Below are 9,827 nucleotides of genomic sequence, written 5' to 3'. Positions count from 1 at the left end.
CCCCGGCAACAGCGCCAGAAATACTTCTGCTACTGCAACAAAAGTCCTTCCAATGGCGCCAGAAATAGGCATGTTGACGGCACCAGGAATCCTTCTGCTACGGCTACGCCTTAAGGGACTTCCTAGGAAAATATGCAAAGGATTTCCCCCGTGGCCTTGGAGCCTTGCGTTGGTGTTCCCTCGAAGCGGAAAGGGTGATGTAGCGCAGCGGTGGTAAGTATTTCCCTCAGTTTGAGAACCAAGGTATTGATCCAGTGAAGGAGTATCACAAGTGCCTGCACAAACACAAAAAGGTTGCTCCCAACGCTATGAAGGGGTTGTCAATCCCTTATAGATTGTTCACCAAGTGAGAACTGAAAGCAACAAAGTAACAAAGCAAAGTAAAAGTGAAAAGTGGAAACGATAGGTGTGAATAGACCCGGGGGCCGTAGTGTTTACTAGTAGCTTCTGTCATGAAAGCAAGTAGACGGTGGGTGAACAAATTACTGTCGAGCAATTGATAGAACCGCGCAAAGTCGTGACGTCATCTATGGCAATGATTATATCTATAGGCATCACATCCAAAACAAGTAGACCGATACTTTCTGCATCTACTACTATTACTCCACACGTCGACCGCTATCCAGCATGCATCTAGTGTATTAAGTCCAAAAGAACAGAGTAACGCCTTAAGCAAGATGACATGATGTAGATGGACAATCTCATATCTACGACAAAGCCCACCTTTTTACCCTTGATGGCAACTACACGATGTGTGCCTTGCTGCCCCTACTGTCACTAGGAAAGGTCACCACACAGTAAGAACCCAAAACCAAGCACTTCTCCCATTGCAAGAATCATAGATCTAGTTGGCCAAACAAAACCCAAGACTCGGAGAGACTTACAAGGATATCAAATCATGCATATAAGAAATCAGCAAAGACTCAAATAAATATCATAGATAATCTGATCACAAATCCACAATTCATTGGATCTCGACAAACACACCGCCAAAGAGGATTACATCGGATAGATCTCCATGAAGATCATGGAGAACTTTGTATTGAATATCCAAGAGAGAGAAGAAGCCATCTAGCTACTAACTACGGACCCGTAGGTCTGAAGTGAACTACTCACGAGTCATTGGAGGGGCGATGATGTTGATGTAGAAACCCTCCAACTCCAAAGTCCCCTCCGGTAGGGCACCGAGAAGGGTATCCAGATGAGATCTCGTGGAAACGGAAGCTTGCGGCGGCGGAAAAGTATTTTTGTGGATCGCTTGATTTTTTTCTATATTTTATGGAATATATAGGCGAAAGATCTAGGTTAGGGGGGCGCCAGGGAGGCCACAAGCCTGCTCACCGCCGCCCCCTGGTGGCGGATGGGGGGCTTGTGGGCCCCCTGTAGCCCTCCTGGCTTGGCCCACAAGCCCCCTGATCTTCTTCCGTTCGGGAAAAAATCATTTTGGGGATTTTATTCGTTTGGACTCCGTTCCAAAATCAGATCTGAAAAGAGCCAAAATCACAGAAAAACAGGAACTAGCACTTGGCACTAAATTAATAAGTTAGTCCCAAAAGAAATATAAAAGGTACATAAAACATCCAAAGATGACAAGATAACAACATGAAACCATCAAAAATTATAGATACGTTTGAGACGTATCAGTGCCCCCCACTTGGGTACCTTGCCTGTAATTTCATGTGGTATTTCATGTGCATGCCTTGTTTCCCTTGCATGCATGTATCCATATCCATGCCTTCATTGTATTGTTTGTTGTTTTTGTGGTTCCATGGGTGTGATGATGTGTGATGATATGTGTTGATATGTGAAGTGATGTGGAGTGGTGCATTTGAAAGTAGGGAGCAACTATGTTAGTTTGCAATAGGTTTTAAAACTCCCCCCTCTATTTATCTTAAGCACTAGTTTCTCTTGCTCCATCCTTGATTAAAAAATGTCCATATTTCTAAGTGTTTGGTGATGGATGTGATGCTAGGTTTATAGTGTTTTGAAACTTTGTTTGAGTGGTGCAAATATTCACAAAACAGTATGATTATTTTTGTTTTGTAAATATTTAGATGCTCCAAAAATTCCTTTTCCATTTTATTCAAATAGGTCATAATTCCTTATGACCAGGGGCATTTTTTATTTTAATTTTGGTGCCATAGTTTTCCCTGGGAGCTTATTTATTTGCTGGTGTTGTTCTAAATAGAAAACCCCACGGGGTTTTCTCCCTTACCTGTCGCCAGCATGGGCCTCCTTCCCCCTCCCGAGGCCCATCTCTCCCGCTCTGTTATCCCCAGCGTCAGCCCACGCGCGCTCAATCTCCTTCCTCCTGACGGCGTCTTCCCCGCACCGCTTTCCGTCTATTGCTGCAGAGAGAGCGAGAGAGAGATTGACGGCGTCCGTCCCATCCACGACCCATATATCCTCGGCGTGCGTGCCCTATTGCCTAGGGTTTCGCATCCCCCCTCCTAGCGCCGCCACCTCCCCTCCATCTCTCTCTCCCTTCCCCAAGGTAAGATTTGTAGAAGGTAGCAGAGAGATAGCAGTAGAGCGCCGCCGTCTCCACCGCGCGTCCCTCGCCTCCGGCGCCGGCAAGCATGTCCGGGAGCTCGGTGGAAGTCCCCGTGTTCCATTCCTGTCGTTGGTGAGGTCGGGGCGCGACTACACCGACGGGCAGGACCTCGTCTCTGACGTGTTCCCGGCGGTCCTGTACCCCTTCTTCGGTTCTGCTTCGTATCGTCTTCAGTTCGTCTTCAGGCGTCTCCCTCCGATCGGGACCCACTCTTCTCCTTCCTCTCGGTGATTTGTCCTCCTTCCTCCCTTCCCCCTCTTTAGATGCGGCCTAGGTGATCGTTGCCATGCCTCTGATCGGAGATGAGAACGACAGTACATGTGTTGTGATGTGTGTGTGTGTGTGTGCTCGGGCTCGTTCCGATGCTCAGGGCAGCGACTTCGCACGAGAAAGGAGTAGTAACGACTAGGATCCCCGCTGGCGCAGCAGTAGCGGTAGGAGGCCACGCTCCGGTGAGCGTTGCTGCCGGCGTCTCTGTGCAAAGCAGAGCAGGGCGGTCCTTGTGTAGGTTACCTAGTAGGATACCCCTGTTAGGCCAAGATCCGCAGAACAGCAGAGTGGCAACAGGCGATTTTGCCACTAGCACGTCGTGGGTTCGAGTCCCGCGTCGCCCTCCTTTTGCTATTTTATCTCTCGAGCACAGTAGCGCATAGGGAATAGCTTACCTTGCTCCCTTCCTTAGTTCTGTCGAGTACTTGTTCAATAGCGTAGTGGTGTGTGGTTCTGTGTGTTAGACCAGTAGGTCCTGGGTTCGATTCCTAGGGCATCCTCTTTTTATTTTCTTGTTATCTTTTTGTCTTTTGCTGTTTTGCCTTGCTAGTTATTTGTGATGCTTGGGCAGCAATGTGGTGTTGCCAAAATATGAACATCAATAGGTTTTACACCTTGCTCTAGTTATGTGCATGTAGTAGGAGATGTGATTTTGGGTGTATGTGTGAGCAAGCTTACATGTGTGTGTGTTAGTATGTGAGTGTGCACTAGGTGTAGATTGTGCACATGGTGTTGCTAGAATATGTGTGGTGCAAGCACCCACGTGTTGGTGTAGTTGATGTTGAGGTGATGTGCTTGTGTGGTGCAAGCACCCTAGTGCATGTGTGATGTAGGTTGTTCATGTAGATGGAGGGTGAGCTCACTAGGATGTGGTGTTGTGTGTGAGTGTGTGTGCATGTGTGTGGTGACACCCACATGCCCAAGGCATGGCATAGCATTAGTATGCACTTGGTGCAAGCTTGTACGTGTAGGTGTAGGTATGCATGATGTGAGTGTAAGTGTGTGTGTGTGGAGCTAGCATGTGTAGATGCTTGATGTATGTGTTTGTGTGTATGGTGATGTGCTATGGCACACATACATGAGGTCTAAACCCTCATGTCACCATTGGTGTTGTGGAGATGTGCAAGTGCATGTGTGGGTGATGATCTAGTGAGAACACATGTGATATAGCACTATTTACCTCTGTGTGATTCCATGTAGATTTTCTTCTTAGCTTTGTGCCCATTTGCTCTATGCAAGTACCTAGGTATTATATATGTTTTTGGGGTAGAATCATCCCAGGAATCCAATGGTGGAATCAGATTTCACTTTGGAACAATTTCTGGGAATGTCATTTTTCTATTTTGTTCAATGTTTAGAGCTTGGTTCCATTTGATGTGATGAGCCCAAGATGATGATTCCTTGTTGTGGCAGTAGAGGGTGAATCCCTCTGCGGCATGGTGGTCTTGTTTCATGCTTAGGAGTTTATATGTGCAAGTTGTGCTTAGTCAAAGTAGGCATGTGGCTGAAATTTCAGCTTAGTGAAAATCTGTGATTTTCAAGTGTGAGAAACTGCTCATATTTTCTTCCCTTGTAGTTGTGCTTGCAAAAGTTCATGTGTTGGGAATCAACCCTTGCAATCAACTGGAAATTTGTAGCTTCTATGTTTGTCTAGCTCTTTGACCATTTTCATTCCATTTGACGTCCTCTAGATATTGTTTTGGGTGCTGCCAAAATGCTTCAGAGCATAAAAAACTAGTGAGAATCTGAGAATTTCACCAAGTCCTTGAAAACTGATATTTTTGTCCAAGTTAGCAGCTGTAGAACTTTATGTGTAAAACTCCTTTGTATTATATTTTTGCTCATGCTTGTAGAGCTTTGGAATAGCTTTTGCCACATATCTTATTTGGCACATTTGGGTGGCTGTAGGTGCTTTGCATGTAGCTCTCAAACTGTTATGATGCTGTTTAGGACAGAATATAGAGTTTTGTTGTTTTGATGCTTGTGAGTGCATAGTTGATGGTGTGGTGAGTTTATTTGCACTACACCATCTATTCTTGTTTGTTTTGTGAATTGGCAACCTGGGAATACCAGTAGTATGCCATTGGAGTGTGTTTGTGATGGATTTGATCCGTAGGACTCCATTTCTTGTTTCATTGTTTCCGGTTGATCCGTAGCTCCGTTCGTAACGTTCTTTATATGTTTTTTGCATCATTTTCGCGTGATGCATCTTTTCATGTCATCTTCATGCATGTCAAGATAACTTAGGGTGAAGTTCTATCCAGAAGTTTGTAGTTTCTTCTCATGCTTGTGCAAGTGACTGGAATAGAGATGCATGTTCATTCTCATCTCATGCATCATGTGTTTGTTGCATCATGTGGTGCTATTGTTCATTGGATGCTATTTTTATGTTGGGTAGCATCAGGATCAGAGAGCTAGTACGTGGATCCGGGAGAGTACGTGCAGGACGAACAAGAGCAGTTCCAAGCTGAAGACATCACATGCAAGATGACATGACCTTGATACCATCTCTAGTCTTGTTGTGCCTAGATTCACGTTTACTTCGTCATATACTCGCTGCCTACCACTAAAATAATTGCCTCCTGATATTGCCATGAAAGCCAAACACTTCCCCTCCTAGCAAATATTGCATGGCTAAGTAGACTTGCTCAACTTCTAATGTTAGCGTTGCTAGTTGCAGGTGCATTTGTCTCATGTGATAACATGAGTTTGATATCATTATGTTAAATCTGTTATTTAATTAATGCATCTATATACTTGGTATATGACGGGAGGCCTAGACTTTTGCCGGGTGTTTTGCTCCGTTATTGCCGCCATAGTTTCCGGCTACCGGTGTTTGATTCCATAACTGATCGCTCCTAACATGTTCGGGGGTGTTATGGGGACCCCCTTGATAAATCGTGTAGTGATAAGACTTGTCCGACAGGACCCAACATTGGTTTTAATCTGCTAATCACTTAATAATAATCTGCATAGGGAATATCTACCCCGAGGAATTAATCAACAACCCGGGCCAGTGCTCCTCATGAGTGTTGGCCCAAACTAGAGTCATATGCGGGGCCAACCCGGTGCAACTCGGGAGATGTCTATCAGGCCACTGTACGCTGTGCTCATCCGGTGTGTCCTGAGACTGAGATACGCGGCTCTTATCGGGGTCGTTGACACGTCGGGAGGTCCTGCTAGTCTTGTCTTACCTTAGCGATATATCTTGCGTATAGGAATCCCGGTGAAGCTTTGGTTCTCCCGAGAGTTGAGGTTTTCCTCTAAGGAATCCGACGAGATCACGAGATTCGTGATAGAGGATTACTTTGCGGCCCGTGACCGTTTGTGATGGACTAGTTGGAGCACCCCTGCAGGGTTTAATCTTTCGGAAAGCCGTGCCCGCGGTTATGTGGCAACTTGGAATATTTGTTAACATCCGGTTATAGATAACTTGAACTTAATCTGATAAAATTGCCAACTGTGTGCATAACCCTGACTGTCTCCTTCGAAGACCTCTCTTCGATCGGGAACACGGTGGGGTTATGTTTATCGTAAGTAGGTGTTCAGGATCACTTAGTGATCGGCTAGTCTTCGACCGCTAGCGTATACCACCACATCAATAACTTGTTCTACGTAAGTTAGCCACCATAAATGCTTAGGATGCTGCAACCTAAACACTGAACCTTCCTCACCTAATAACTTGACTAGTTTTGGTACCGAGGTCAAAGATTGTTGAGTCCCTGTGGCTCACAGATTACTTCAACACCCAACAGGTACATGTACGCCCGACACAGGTGATCCCGATGGCACGCAGCTAGCGTGGCAGTACAATGAGGAGAACGACCGCTTGTACGTGAACTATCCAGAAGACTGAGGCATGGTCGTGATCGTGGGGAAGCATGCAGGGTAGCATAGCCTTTTCTCATGTTATGTAGTTCGTAGCGTAACTACCTTGTCTGAATAAATGTGTGATGTAAACTCTGATATTATCTATGAGATGGCAAACGATTCCCTATTTGTCATTCTTTTATTATGTATGTGCTATGTTATCGTGCTTGCGAAATGCTTAGATGCGCTTCTTTCCATTTTGGGGCCTCGTTCCCTAAATCGGAAAGGACCGCATCTTAGTCGTTACATTGCCACCCAAGTTGGGCTGGCCTGCGCCCCAAGGAGGCCCACCCCCTTCGGTCGAAGTGGTTGGGGAGAAGGGCTGCGCCTAGCCCCCTGGTGGGCTGCGGTGCCCCCTCTCCTTGGCATTGAGTCTTACTCAACTTCACACCTTGCAATACACACAAGAACACTTTCTTGGACTGTTCCATATTGAACTTCTTCAAAACTTTGTCGAGGTATGTGCTGTGTAAAAGTTCGATCAAGCATCTCGATTTATCTCTATAGATCCTGATGGCTGATGCCTAATATGTAAAGCAGCTTCTCCTAGGTCCTTCATTGAAAAACTCTTGTTCAAGTAATCCTTTACGCTTCCCAAAAATTCTATATTGTTTCCAATAAGCAATATGTCATCCACATATAATATTAGAAATGCTATAGAGCTCCCACTCACTTTCTTGTAAATACAAGCTTCTCCATAAACTTGTATAAACCCAAACGCTTTGATCACCTCATCAAAACGGTGATTCCAACTCCGAGATGCTTGCACCAGTCCATCAATGGATCGCTGGAGTTTGCACACTTTGTTAGCATTCTCTGGATAGACAAAACCTTCTGGTTGCATCATATACAACTCTTCCTTAAGGAAACCATTAAGGAACGCTGTTCTGACATCCATCTGCCAAATTTCATAATCGAAAAATGCAGTTATTGCTAACATGATTGTGATGGACTTAAGCATCGCTACGGGTGAGACGGTGTCATCGTAGTAAACTCCATGAGATTGTGAAAAACCCTTTGCCACAAGTCGAGCTTTATAGACGGAGACATTACCGTCGGCGTCCGTCTTCTTCTTAAAGATCCATTTATTCTAAATGGCCTTTCGCCCTTCAGGTAGTTCTTCCAAAGTCCACACATTGTTTTCATACATGGATCCTATCTCGTATTTCATGGCCTCTAACCATTTATTGGAATCCAGACCCACCATCGCTTCTCCATAGCTCGTAGGCTCATCGTTGTCCAACAACATGGCCGTCAAGATATGGTTACCGTACCACTCAGGAGCGGTCGGTGCCCTTGTCGACCTATGAGGTTCGATAGCAACTTGATCTGAAGCTACATGATCATCATCATTGGCTTCCTCTTCAACTGGTGCATGCTCCATAGAAACATCTTTGTGCGATGCACTACTCTCTGGTTAAAATAAAGGTTCAACAACCTCATCAAGTTATATTTTCCTCCCACTCAATTATTTCGTGAGAAACTCTTTCTCAAGAAATGTACCTTTTTTAGCGACAAACACTTTGCCTTCGGATCTGAGATAGAAGGTGTACCCAACTGTCTCATTTGGGTATCCTATGAAGACGCATTTCTCTGCTTTGGGTTCTAGCTTTTCAGGCTGAAGCTTTTTGACATAAGCATCACATCCCCAAACTTTAAGAAACGACAACTTTGGTTTCTTACCAAACCACAGTTCATATGGCGTCGTCTCAACGGATTTTGATGGTGCCTTATTTAAAGTGAATCCAGCTGTCTCTAATGCATAGCCCCAAAATGATAATGGAAAATTGGGAAGAGGCATCGTAGAACACACCATATCCAATAAAGCATGATTACGATGTTCAGACACACCATTGCGTTGTGGTGTTCCACGCGGAGTCAACTGTGAAACAATTCCACATTGTCTTAAGTGAGTGCCAAACTCATAACTCAGATATTCACCTCCTCGATCAGATCATAGGAATTTGATTTTCTTGTTATGATGATTCTTTACTTCACTCTCAAATTGCTTGAACTTTTCAAACTTTTCAGACTTGTGTTTCATTAAGTAAATATAACCATATCTACTCAAATCATCGGTGAAGGTGAGAAAATAACGATATACACCATGCGCCTCAATGCTCATTGGACCGCACACATCAGTATGTATGATTTCCAATAATCACTTTCTCGCTCCATTGTTCCGGAGAACGAAGTTTTGGTCATCTTGCCCATGAGGCATGGTTCACATGTGTCAAGTGATTCAAAATCAAGTGACTCCAAAAGTCCATCAACATGGAGTTTCTTCATGCGCTTTATACCAACATGACCCAAGCGGCAGTGCCACAAGAAAGTGGTAATATCGACTCTACATCTTTTGGCATCAATGTTATGGACATGCATGTCATTACTATCGAGATTCAATAAGAATAAACCCCTCACATTGGGTGCATGACCATAAAAGATATTACTCATATAAATAGAACAACCATTATTCTCTGATTTAAATGAGTAACCGTCTCTCCATAAACAAGATCCAGATATAATGTTCATGCTTAACGCAGACACAAAATAACAATTATTCAGGTTCATCACTAATCCCGATGGTAACTCGGTGAGAGCGTGCCGATGGTGATCACATCAACCTTGGAACCATTTCCCATGCGCATCGTCACTTCATCCTTCGTCAACCCTTGTCTATTCCACAGTTCTTGTTTTGAGTTGCAAATATGAGCAACCGAACCGGCATAAAATACCCACACACTACAATGAGAGTTGGTGAGGTACACATCAATAACATGTATATCATATATACCTTGTTTGGCGTTGGCCGCCTTCTTGTCGGCCAGATACTTGGGGCGGTTCTGCTTTCAGTGACTGGTCCCCTTGCAATGATAACACTCACTTTCTTGTTTGGGCTCAGCCTTGGGTTTCTTCACGGGAGGGGCAACAACTTTGCCACTCTTCTTGATGTTCCCTTTCTTGCCCTTGCCTTTCCTCTTGAAACTGGTGGTCTTATTGACCATCAACACTTCATGTTCCTTTTGGATTTCTGACTCAGCGACTTTCAGCATCGCAAACAGCTCGGTGACTGATTTATTCATCCCTTGCATGTTGTAGTTCAACACAAAGCTCTTGTAGCTAGATGGCAATG

The sequence above is a fragment of the Hordeum vulgare genome, chromosome 7H (assembly GCF_904849725.1).
Source record: "Hordeum vulgare subsp. vulgare chromosome 7H, MorexV3_pseudomolecules_assembly, whole genome shotgun sequence".
NCBI lineage: Eukaryota > Viridiplantae > Streptophyta > Magnoliopsida > Poales > Poaceae > Hordeum > Hordeum vulgare.
This window is presented reverse-complemented; position numbering follows the sequence as displayed.